A 12,169-nucleotide genomic window follows, 5' to 3' on the forward strand; every position below is an offset into this window, starting at 1 on the left:
ATGCAGAAGGCCGTAGAGTTGGAGGTCAGTCCGCGGGTGGCACCGACAATCTCATCGGCGGAGAAACCTCTTCTGGCTGCCTCGGTGGGAGGTGGCAACGGAAGCAGCGCCAAAGCCGCTCAGGCCGGAGAGCCAGACACGCGGCAGCTGCCAGCACCACGAACGGCGAGCGCCCTTCCCCCCGATCACTGAGGGAAGGAGCGGGCCGCTGCCCGCGCGGAGACAGGCCCCAACTCGGCGCACTGCCCTCCCCAGCACTGATGATGAACATCCTTGAAGCTGAGGGAGGGGCAGAGGCCGCAGCCCGGCTTGCTTCTCCCCACCCGCGAACCGGTGATCACCGTCTTGGGTGACCACCGGCGAGGGGATGCAGTCGGGCTGCCGGATGAAAATCCTTGAAGCCGAACGATGGCTGAAAGGTACCAACTTCCACGAAGTTGCGTTCCTCCAACGACAGCAAGACGAAAGCGACGCGAGTGCTCCCCATCCGGGGGCTCGGAAGGTGGAAGGACGCGAAGACATGGTTGCCATCCAAGGGGGTCACCCTCCTTTTAAAGGCAACTCTCCCCACTTGCGTCCTCAGACGTTGCGGACTGAGTCTTCATCAACACGCTCCAAGGTCCTCTCCCTACGACACGGGGGCTGGGTCCCACGCGTCATGCAAGCTGGCCCAGGACAGAAGGAGCCAAAACCGCCGCGCGCGGTGCGCGCAACTGCCCAGTAGTTACAAGCCTTCCTCCACTATCGCCTGGACCAGCGGGTGAAAGGGCGGACCGCCATGCAGGCGGCATGCAACCGCACCAAGGGGGCACACCCTTTCGACTTCGACGCGTCCAGCATGGAGGCCCAGGCCCACACGTCATGTAACCGGCGCGCTGGTTACTAAGTGCAAGAAACTGCACCGCCACTCGCGCCAGTACCGCGCCTCCTCGACTGCGGAACCGGTGCCGCGACTCGAGGCGACCCTGAGCGTGACCCAACAGTGCCAACCAAGCACATCGGTCACGGGTCAGTCAGCCGCGGGAGAAGGCGCGACGGTCGATACGGCTAGAAATGGGCCGGCAGTAATGGCTGTGGCAGGCAGGCAGAAGCAGCAGTCAAGTCGTCAGCAAGCTCACGCCCCCTCCTGGGACAGCGAGAGAACCCTCTCCCATGGCGTAAAGACGACGCGCCCGTGTTCCGTTCCTCGAACGGCTCGCGCACGCACAACGGCTGCCCCGCGAACCACTCGTCCCGTCGCATTAACTCTGCGGCAGGACAGGCGGCACCTTTGGCAGGCGAAGCAGGCGACGCTTCACCTCCGCCATAATGACCGCGTCAAAAAAGGTGCGCCACGTCGTTCGATTTCGTATCCTTTTCCACTTCCTCTTTCTCTCTCTTGCCACAGGGACCGGGAAAGGGGATACTCCAAAAGGGATCCTTCTCCACGAAGGAAGCGGGCCCCGAGCCCCCCTACTGATCAGAGGTTCGAAGGCTAGCCCCTCGGAAGGGTTCAACAGCCGCCTCAGAGCACTCGGGCTCCACACCCACTACTGGTCAGAGGTTTGAAGGCTGGCCCCTCGGAAGGGTTCAACGGCCGCCTCAGGCCACTCGGGCTCCGCGCCCACTACTGATCAGGGGTTCGTAGGCTGGCCCCCGAAGGGTTCTGATAGCCGCCTCAGAGCACGCAGAGCGAGGGATGACCCTGGGTACGTTCGATACATAACCAAGGCTCGGGCTATGCTCCCGAGGTACCCTAGGACATTTTCGAGACTGACGGGAACGATTTTGTAAGGGAATCCCACCAGAGGGAGGCATCGAGCCCTCGGACCCCGTCAAAAGGGGACCGGGTCCGGCGAATCACCCGCAGGTACTTTTGGAGCGCGCCTCCGGGCCACTAGCCGACCCCTAACGAATGGGGCACGGACGTCCACTCGAATTACCCATTAGCAACTCACTGGAGACACCATGTTCGGCGCCCTCCGAGGGCAACATGGCGCTTTCCCCCCTCCTCCTTGTGGAAAGGCGACACAGGGGCATATGAAAAAAGCTGAGTCTGTCCTTGACCGTCCTCTCGCTCTGTGCGGAGGCTCGGGGGCTGCTCTCGCAAACCCGGCTTCAGCCAAACCGTTGACAGTGTCAACATACCAGCCCGAGAACTTGGGACTCGACTATGCACCCGGGCTATGGCCAGTTCGCATGAGGGAACAACCAGACCGGCCAAAGCATCACGAAACGCGCTAAGACCTCGAAGGAGTCAAACCACTCCTCCGAGGCCTCAGGGGCTACACCCGGCGGGTGCGCTCGCGCGCACCCACCGGAACAAAACGCAACCGAGAAAGGCCGGTCCCCTTGCAAAAAAGTGCGACAAAAGCCTCCAAGCGAGTATCAACACTCCCTTCGAGGCTCGGGGGCTACTGTCGGGGACCATAATTTTGGGTACCCCCAAGACTCCTAATCTCAGCTGGTAACCCCCATCAGCACAAAGCTGCAAAGGCCTGATGGACGCGATTAAGGTCAAGGCTCAGTCCACTCAAGGGACATGATCTCGCCTCGCCCGAGCCCAGCCTCGGGCAAAGGCATCCGACCCCGGAGGATTCACGTCTCGCCCGAGGGCCCCCTCAAGCAACGGACACACCTTCGGCTCGCCCGAGGCCCAGTCTTCGCAGAGAAGCAACCTTGGCCAGATCGCCACGCCAACCGACCGTATCGCAGGAGCATTTAATGAAAGGATCGCCTGACACTTTATCCTGACGCGCGCTCTTCAGTCGACAGAGCCGAAGTGACCGCAGTCACTTCGCCGCTCCACTGACCGACCTGACAAGAAAACAGCGCCGCATGCGTCGCTCCGACTGCTGTGCCACTCGACAGAGTGAGGCTGACAGCAGCTAAGTCCAGCCTTGGGTGCCATAGGAAGCTCCGCCTCGCCCGACCCCAGGGCTCAGACTCAACCTCGACGCTGGACAACGGACTCTGCCTCGCCCGACCCTATGGCTCGGACACAGCCTCGGCCTCAGAAGACGGTCTCCGCCTCGCCCGACCCAGGGCTCGGACTCGACCTCGACCTCGGAAGACGGTCTCTGCCTCGCCCGACCTAGGGCTCGGACTCGACCTCGACCTCGGAAGACGGACTCCGCCTCGCCCGACCCCAGGGATCGAACTCAGCCTCGACCTCGGAAGACGGACTCCACCTCGCCCGACCCCAGGAATCGGACTCAGCCTCAACCTCGGAAGACGGACTCGACCTCGACCTCGGAGGAGCCTCCGCCTCGCCCGACCTAGGGCTTGGACCGACCACGTCACAGGGGGGCCATCATTACCCTACCCCTAGCTAGCTTAGGCTACGGGGAACAAGACCGGAGTCCCATCTAGCTCGCCCCGGTAAACAAATAATGATGGCGCCTCGCGTGCTCCATGACGACGGTGGCTCTCAGCCCCTTACGGAAGCAAGGAGACGTCATCAAGGACTCGACAGCCCCGACAGTTGTCCTTCCGCAGGGCTCCAGCTCTCCTTCGACGGCCACGACATCACATGAACAGGGTGCCAAAACCTCTCTGACTACCACGACGGCATGTACTTAGGGCTCTAGCTCCTCTCTGCTAGACACGTTAGCACACTGCTACATCCCCCATTGTACACCTGGACCCTCTCCTTGTGCCTATAAAAGGAAGGTCCAGGGCTCTCGTACGAGAAGGTTGGCCGCGCGGGAGAACGGGCCGGCGCATAAGGCTCTCGCTCTATCTCTCTCCCACGCGAACGCTTGTAACCCCCTACTGCAAGCGCACCCGACCTAGGTGCAGGGCAACACGAAGGCCGCGGGTTTCCCCTTTGCCTGTATCTTCCCCACTTCGTGCTCCGTCTCGCGCTGACCCATCTGGGCTGGGACACGCGGTGACAATTCACTCGTCGATCCAGGGACCCCCCGGGGTCGAAACGCCAACAGTAATAAACCCAGTTATTACCCAAAAGTACTCTCTCAAAAGAGGAAATACCAGAGATCAGATTTATAATATCATTGTTAACCATCATCATAAAAGTAACTAGAATTCTTCTAATCAAAGAGGATCCCAAGGCTGCTCTTAACCGTGAGCTCGGCTGATATACCAGTTTCTAACACTCTTCAGAGTTTGTACACTTTACCCACAAGTCGTGATCCCTTTATGCCTCGGGTCGATCAAACCCTCAAACACTACCAAGGTGAATCGGCAAGGTTTCACTATGTAGCCTTTACAAAGACTCCCCTGGTGCATAGCTGCTCGTTAGGTTTCGCTAGTCGGACAAACGCAGTACACCTCCCCAAGGTGGGTGACTAACAAAACCAAATCGAATGAACCTCTGCACCCCAACCCTGGCAGAGTGAGCACTACGCCCCGGCCCCCATTGACGGCCCTCCGGCAAAGCCAGCTACACCCCTAGGTTCATCTAATTAATCAGCTAAGGGCATCCCATTCCACCCTCATGGTTGCACTGTTATCCCGAGTGGTCACTCCACGAATAGGTCCTTACGGAGAGGTACTCAAGAAAAAGGCCTGAGCCCCCTAGATTATCATAAGCTCATCAACATAATCAGGATAACAATATCGTATCATAAATGTTCACATCATTTTCATTGGTTAAAGTTAAGGCAATAGCAAAATGCTAACCATGATAACCCAAAAGGTAGACAAGGATAAGGTAAATATAGACTAGTCAATCCTTAGGTTTTATAAAGTAATGCGGGACAATGAATCATAAAGTATGTAGGACATAATAGGTCAGAGGACACTTGCATTCACCAGGTTGTTGCTCAGGGAGGTCTCCAACAACACACTCAGGAACCTCGGACTGCTCGTTGTCTAAATAAAGCAAGCATGCATTCAATACATTTGGAAAGTACAAATGAACAGCACACCAAACATGTACAAACATAGGAATACATCTCAAAAGGCACAATACTACATAAGGGACAATGGGATCAAAGCATAACATAAACTATAACATAAACCAACTTCATTTGGAAATAGATTATTACTTCTCTAAGTGTTACTCACAAATACATAGCATAGTTCAATTTATTTTATTATGACCTAAAAATTAGAACAGAGATGAATTCATGTAATACACATTATTAATCTTACAAGATTAAACATGCTTTAATCTCTAGGGTTTTCCCTTTTTATTTTATTAAATAAACAAATCTAAACATATTCTAGTTCATAGTTAACTATAAAATTAGAAAACACAGAATGTCAATGAAACTAATTTATTTAAACAGAGAATAATTCTATGAACATTTTGCAATTTGAATCACTAAATTTGGAGTTCATATGTAAAAGCTATGAAATAAACAAGTTTAGGAGTTGAAAATACAAAATTAAGCCCTATTCTTTAATTATTTAAAAGGATAGGGTCTGTTTGTAATAACTCAGGGACCTGCGTGTAAAGTCTAAGGACGACATGTTCTATTCGCAGAAAGCCGAGGGGGGTCTTAAGCAAAACAACCACAACGAAAGGGTATCCTGGCTTCTCGGCCATCCGATCGAGAACGGACGCCCGAGATTATAAGCGGGCGCGCGGGATCGGACGCGAGGGCTGACCGGCGGGTCCCACACGTCAGCGGCCTGAGTATCCCCGGTGCGGGATGCGAGCGCGGGCGCTCCCTGGCGGGCGGGGCCCACGGATCGGCGACTCGGACCAACAGGGGGAAACGGCGGGAGCCTGGCAAACGTGGCCGCAGGGAGGTCGGGCCCGCTAGTCAGCAGTGGAGGGCACGCGCAGGAGCGATATCGCGGGCGCGTGCTGACAGACGGGTCCCTCCAGGCAGTGACCAAGAGTGGGGAAAGAAAAGGGAGGCTGATGGGCGGGTCCTCCTTGTTAGGACCGCCGTTTACCTCGGCAGTGCGCACGGCGCGAGCGCCATGGCCGGAGCCGGTGACTCCGCACGGGCGAACAGGGCACGGGGCGGCTGCGGTTGGCCGGGCGGACTCGGTTCGACGGCGCGGGACCAGAACCGACGATCACCGGCGACTAATTGACGGAATAGAGGAAATGGGGGAGAGAGAAGAGAAAGTCCGGCGGGGAAATTCACCTCGGGTGGAGCAGGGATGAGGACGGGGCTGGGCGTAACGGTGGCGGAGCACGATCGCGGACGGCGGCCGAGCTCTACCAGCGACGAATTCGGGCGCAGGGGGCCTGGCGACGGGGAAGCTCCAGCGGGCTTGAAGAACCGGCGCGCGAAGCTCGGGTGAGTGCGCAGAGGTGAAATGAGCGAGGCAAGGGGGAAGTGGGGTGTGCGGGGACTTGTAGAGGGGTCAGGGTGCCGGTTTGGAGCTAGGTGGCGACGTGGGCGCGGCGATCTCGGTGTGTGCGCGCGGTCCGCGCAGGCGAGCGGTTGAAGGAGGAGGGGAGGGACTGGCGAGCGGGGCCCGTGGGACAGCGGCACAGACGCGCGAGCGCATAACGGGCCGAAGCACCGACAGGGCGACCCCACCGAACAGCGAGAGGGAGAAAGGGAAGAGGGGCGCGGGTCGGCGCCGACAGGCGGGGCCCACCTGTCAGAGACCGAAGGCGCGCGGGTGAAGCTGGGCTTAGTAGGCCGACTAGGCTGCTTTCTCTTTTTCTTTTTCTCTGGATTTTCTAATTCCTTTTCTATTTCTTTTCTCTAGGGTTTTCAAATCCAAATTCAAACTAGGTTTCAAATTCAAATAAATTCAAACTTGTGCAATACTTCAAAGAATATTTTAAGCTCAGCATGATGCAACATGTCATGACTCATAATGTTTTGGCAAAAATAAATAATTAAATCCCCCTAATTTTAAGCTATTTTTACTCAAAAGGGAAAAAGGGAGAGAGAATCTGGAGAGAGATAAAACCTAGAGTGTGAGAGAGAAGAGTAACACATGAATTTGGGTGATAATTAGAAATAAATTTTATACCCCCAAATTCAGGGTGTTACAGTTCTGGTTGTCCGTCGGATACTGCCCACGCCCGCGTGCGTCTCCCTGCTCGTCGCCCACCACTCTCCCGTCCTCGTGAGCAACCCCTGCAACCCATTGATCTAGACGGTCCGTATCGTGTGTATCACCCATGCTTCCGCCCGCCTCCCCCCACACCCAATCCCCAACCTCCCCCGCCTCCCCTGACCTCACTCCTGAACGGCTCGCCCCGCATCTACCGTGTGCCAACCGCCCTCACTCCCGTTCAGTCTATCTCCCACCTCTCTCCATACAAAGCCTGCGCGCCGCCGCCCCACCACCGGGCGCGCCCTCGTTCTCCTACTTGGCTGTGTTCTCCAACTGCCCGCTCGTCGCCGCGGTGCTCACCTTTGCCATCGCGCAGTCCATCAAGGTCCTCACCACCTGGTACGCCCTCTCCCCCCTCTTTATCTCCACGCGGTGCCAAGATCTTAGCTCCCTCCCTGACAGGATCTGCATCTGCCCACCCCTCCTCCACACACGCGACCGACGTGCAGGTATAAGGGGAACCGGTGGGATGCGAAGCAGCTGGTGGGCTCTGGTGGGATGCCGTCCTCGCACTCGGCCACTGTCACAGCGCTCGTCGTCACTGTCGGCCTGTAGGAGGGGTTCGCCAGCTCGTTGTTCGCCACCGCCGCTGTCTTCGCCTCCGTGGTTGGTTCCCCTCCCTGCTCCCCCTCTCCCTTTCGACATCAAAAAAATGCGCTAACCATCTTTGGTAGGCGGTGGATCTGATAGGCAGCCTTATCATTTTGGGATGCGTTGTGGTGATCTGGGGGAGGCAAATGAGTGTCCTTTGCACTTCAAAACTCCTACTTGGTGAATTGCTTCCTTAGGTTACCTCACTTAGCTTCAAGTATGGACCTCAGTCGTGGAAGGTACATTCCTGCCGTGTAGATTGTAGACAGAAGTACAAGTACTGTGTACATACGAGGACATGACTGTACGATATTGATGGGAGTTGAGTACACTGTAGGACATTAATGTCAGTTTGTTGCTGAAGTTTCAGACTTCCAGTTGATATATACAGAACAATAAATGCAGCTGGAGTTATGGTAGAAATCTGATAGCCAAGATCTACTGCTTGACCAGATGAGGATGAAACCTGTAGAACAAAGGATTAATGCAAAATGATGGCATACATTGCCATAACACTTAGGCATGTGTGATGTGCTTTAATTCCAACAGTCTGTCCCTACTTGCCCCATGTTTTATTTTTTTGGTATCTCAGAAATACTGATTACTTATTGTGGCTTTTTACATCACCTTTTTTTCAGAAACACAACTTATGCACCCCGGTTTCACTGCATGCATTGCTTATCAAAATACATACTTGACTGGTTCTTGCGGCACTTTGCAGGTGATGTATGATGCCTTTGGTAATTGATGCAAATGACCTGTATGTGGAATTGGGTTTTCTCCAAGGTTTTATTCCACAGAACAATATTGGTCCTCTTGAAATACAAAATTTTCTAGAGGAGCATGATTATTTTCCTAATGCAACCATTGCATACAGAGTTCTTTTTGACTATTCTTGTGACTGTTGCATCGGCTGAGCGAAGCTTTTCTAAGTTGAAGCTATTAAAGTCCTACTTGCGCCCTACAATGATATAAGAAAGACTTAATGCATTGGCTATCATAGCAGTTGAGGGAGATATGCTAGAAAAGATTGCCTATGAATATATTATTGAAGATTTCATTACAAAGAACACAAAGAGATTGATGATTTTCATGTGAATATTATGTACCAGATACAATACTAAGTTTACACCTTTATCACATACTACTATTCTTATTTTAGTATGTTAAATTAGGCCTCTACTTTCATTTCGCACTCTGGGACGCCTCTGACCGGAGCGCAGTGGTAAGGGATGATGGAGAGAGGTAGCCGCGAGGATGGGCAGAACCCGAACCAGCTCCGGCTGTTCACCTGCACCGGGAACCTGCTCCACCGCGCCCATGGCTACGCGCGGTGGGCGTAGGGCGGAATCGTCGTGCTAGCCGCCGTGTATGGGCCCAAGCCAGGGACCGTAAGGCGGAGAACCCCGAGAAGGCCTCCATCGAGGTCGTGTGGAAGCCCAAGACCAACCAGATCGATACCCCGCTCTTCCCCTCGAGTTCATTTTGTCCCACGGTTGTGCATGTTACTAGGTCACTAAAATGGCGAGTTGTTTTTCCAGGAAGGCAAGAGAGGGAGTATGAGATGACACTCAAGAGAATGTTGCAGAGTATTTGCTTGCTCACAGTTCATCCCAACACCACCACCTCTGTCATGCTTCAGGTAATGTTCGCCTGACTGGTAGCTACCATGCTACTCTTGATTTACTTCTGTTGTTCTATAAACAGTTCCACCATTGTTGTTGGTTGTGTTAGGTATAATGTAGCTAGGTGCATTATTATTAAATCATATATAGTACTACTTTTGGCGAACCGATGGAAAATCAGTGGACATATTTTTACTATTATTAGAGCCAATTATATCAATTGCACTGGAAATGCCATAAACAAAGTAAAATGCACCTCTTAGTTCTCTTATTTTAACCTTAATAACTAGCTTTCTCAGTGCAACCCCAAGGGTGCAGACTTGATGTGCTTATGTGCACTAATGAACAACTTATAGTATTGATGGGAGGTACAATAATTACTAGGATAGGATGCCCACTTCCAAAACTCTTATGTTGGCTATCGCTGTCCATGCTCATACACTAAACATCACTTTTCCATTGTTAATCTCGCTATTACAGGTTGTGGCTGATGATGGCTCTATATCTTTCCACATGATGTAGCAGTAATATAGTTTGGCTGCTTTATGTTTATTGCATTTGTTGTCCTGCATTCAATATTAAAAGTTCAATTTTTAGGCTGTTGACTCTTTGCCATTGATTTTTTGGATAAATCTGCTAGGATCAATTAGGTAGTAACTTATAGGGAATAATGCATGAAGGCATCAGTAAATCGATCACATCAACTAGGTGTGGAATTTAAGGGAGTTGAATCTTTGTCCCTATGAACATCATGTGCACTCCAAGACCTGTAAACCAAAATATGAGTAGCTTCATTTTTTTCAATTGAAGCTAGCCCTTGTTTCCTTGATAGTGCTTAGCTTCTGCCATGTGCAATTAATGCTTCCTGTGCTGCCCTTGCATTTGTTGGAATCCTTATGAAACATCTCACAAGTTGAGTATATTTTTAGCGTCATTCCTTCAGCTTCAGGTAATGTAGCTAACAAGTCACAAGCTTCTATTTACTACAGTCGCGATTGGTTGTGGGGTGATGGACAATGATGCAGTTATTACTACAGGTCCTATTTTCTTGTTTCTGTGGCATACACGTGTCAAGTGTGGACTGATAACTCGTGTGGTTCTGGTCAAATTTGGTTGGTAGTTGGCCATTCGATGATAGATAAAAGGTTATTTACTAAGGGTATTGACTTCATGTGATATTCAGAAAAACTCTATATGTGCTACATACAGTGACCAACATTTTCCCATGTTGGTTGGTTAAATTCTACAAAAAGATAGGTTCCCAGGCTAAAATTATACTATGTTTATCTGAATTAGAAGAAGGTGCTAAAACCTTCTTGGTCAACCAAATTGTGCTGAAGTTAGTAGGTTTGGTTTGACCTGTGTTTAAGGTTGAAGCTAGCGACAGTAGTTTTACATTACTTGCAGTCTGGATGACACAAAAGGTGCTGGTGAGTTACCTTTTGGTAGGTTCATTGGTTTGGCCTGTTCGAAATATGTTGCCGATCCACGACAGCAAATCCTATAACTTGCCACTGGTTTTGGTTATATATATGTTGAAATCTCATTAGACTTTAGGTGTAGGTGGTAGAGTTATTTGGGCAGACACGCTTGTTAATCTTGCTTTTTGGGACAACTTTATGACGTGGTTGCTATCGGCTATGCCAGAGTTTGGGCTTTGGTCGAGCATCTGCCACTTATTTCAGTCAAGTCTAGGATTCGCCTGCCAGTACTCCCACGCCAATTACATTTTTGTGCCCAAATTTGGTCGCTGCATTGGCCGTCGATTTGGCCACCAAATTTTCCCACCCATGCGCGTTGGCATGGCAGGAAACACTCTCATACACTTTTGAATATGCCATTGATTAGGCTAGATTGTGTTGGTTCAGTTTTGTCAAAGCTCTATTTCATTCTTGCAAGCAAATTTCGCATGTACTATTCAATGGTTTTGAAATTGATTATTCTTCAGTGATTCACCAAAGGTTTCTTTTCTACAACCAACAATGTCAAACATTATAAGTTATGACCTACATTAAGCAAGTTAAATCAAACAACACGGAATACCTCCACAAATGAACGACCTCCAGGATTTCGCATATCACAAACCCAAAAGTAAGGGTGGCTGCTAAGAAGGCTATCATCACTTATTTTAAGGTTTTCGAGTGCAACCTTTATGCTGAATGATGATGTGAACACCTTGAGTAATGCGAAAGATAGTCATACACGTGTGGGCATTAAACAAATCAACCCAAAATAGATCACACAAACTGGAGATGATCACATTACCTTTATATCAGTCGAGAGGTTATTTTGTGATAAAGTAGCAAGCCGGTCGCCATTTTCATTCATCAGAAATATTTGTGCCTCTGCCATGCTGGACGTAAGATGGAAAACTATTCTGCTTTTACCTTTAGCCAGTAAGGGTTTTATTGATGGCTCTGATTCCAGATCAGACTTAGATTCCTCAATTGCACTATCTTCTACAGTAGCAGGATAAGTGCTTTTATCTTTATCAGTATCAGACCCGTTTGCAAGGTTGATGGCATTCATAAATTCCATGATTGAAATAACAGTTGGCCGATGGCAAAAGAAGGATACAGTGGCAACAGTTACAACTACCTGGTAAAACAAAGAAAATATGAAATAACACACATGATCAAGAGCTATTAGGAATACCTACATATATACAGAAAACCTAAACATGTCCAAGGCACTAGGAGGAATAGTTGTACCTATATAGAGACCATAACCATATTATGTAGTGTAATGGGATTTTGGAGATATTTACCCTATTATCCAAGTTGTTGTACTATGAAATTACTTGTATGCATGATTGCCAAATTTTCATTTGACATGTTTAACCTGAAATCTTTTCTCTCTTTATAGGATCAGAAGGCTGATGAAGCTATTTTGGAAGTGTTAGACCTTTGATGGTATGCCATTGGACCAAAGTATTAATTATATATGCAACACTTGTGTCATCTGTTCCACTA

At 50.6% G+C, this 12,169-nt stretch overlaps 2 pseudogenes; one reads left to right on the forward strand and one right to left on the reverse strand.

The window, feature by feature from the left end:
* The first annotated feature begins 7,045 nt into the window (after window positions 1-7,045).
* LOC103636868 (uncharacterized membrane protein YuiD-like) lies at window positions 7,046-8,320 on the forward strand (annotated as a pseudogene).
* A 202-nt stretch (window positions 8,321-8,522) lies between these two features.
* Window positions 8,523-9,769, reverse strand: LOC109941737 (uncharacterized; annotated as a pseudogene).
* Window positions 9,770-12,169: the final 2,400 nt, after the last annotated feature.

The sequence above is a fragment of the Zea mays genome, chromosome 8, assembly GCF_902167145.1.
Source record: "Zea mays cultivar B73 chromosome 8, Zm-B73-REFERENCE-NAM-5.0, whole genome shotgun sequence".
NCBI classification, from domain to species: Eukaryota; Viridiplantae; Streptophyta; class Magnoliopsida; order Poales; family Poaceae; genus Zea; species Zea mays.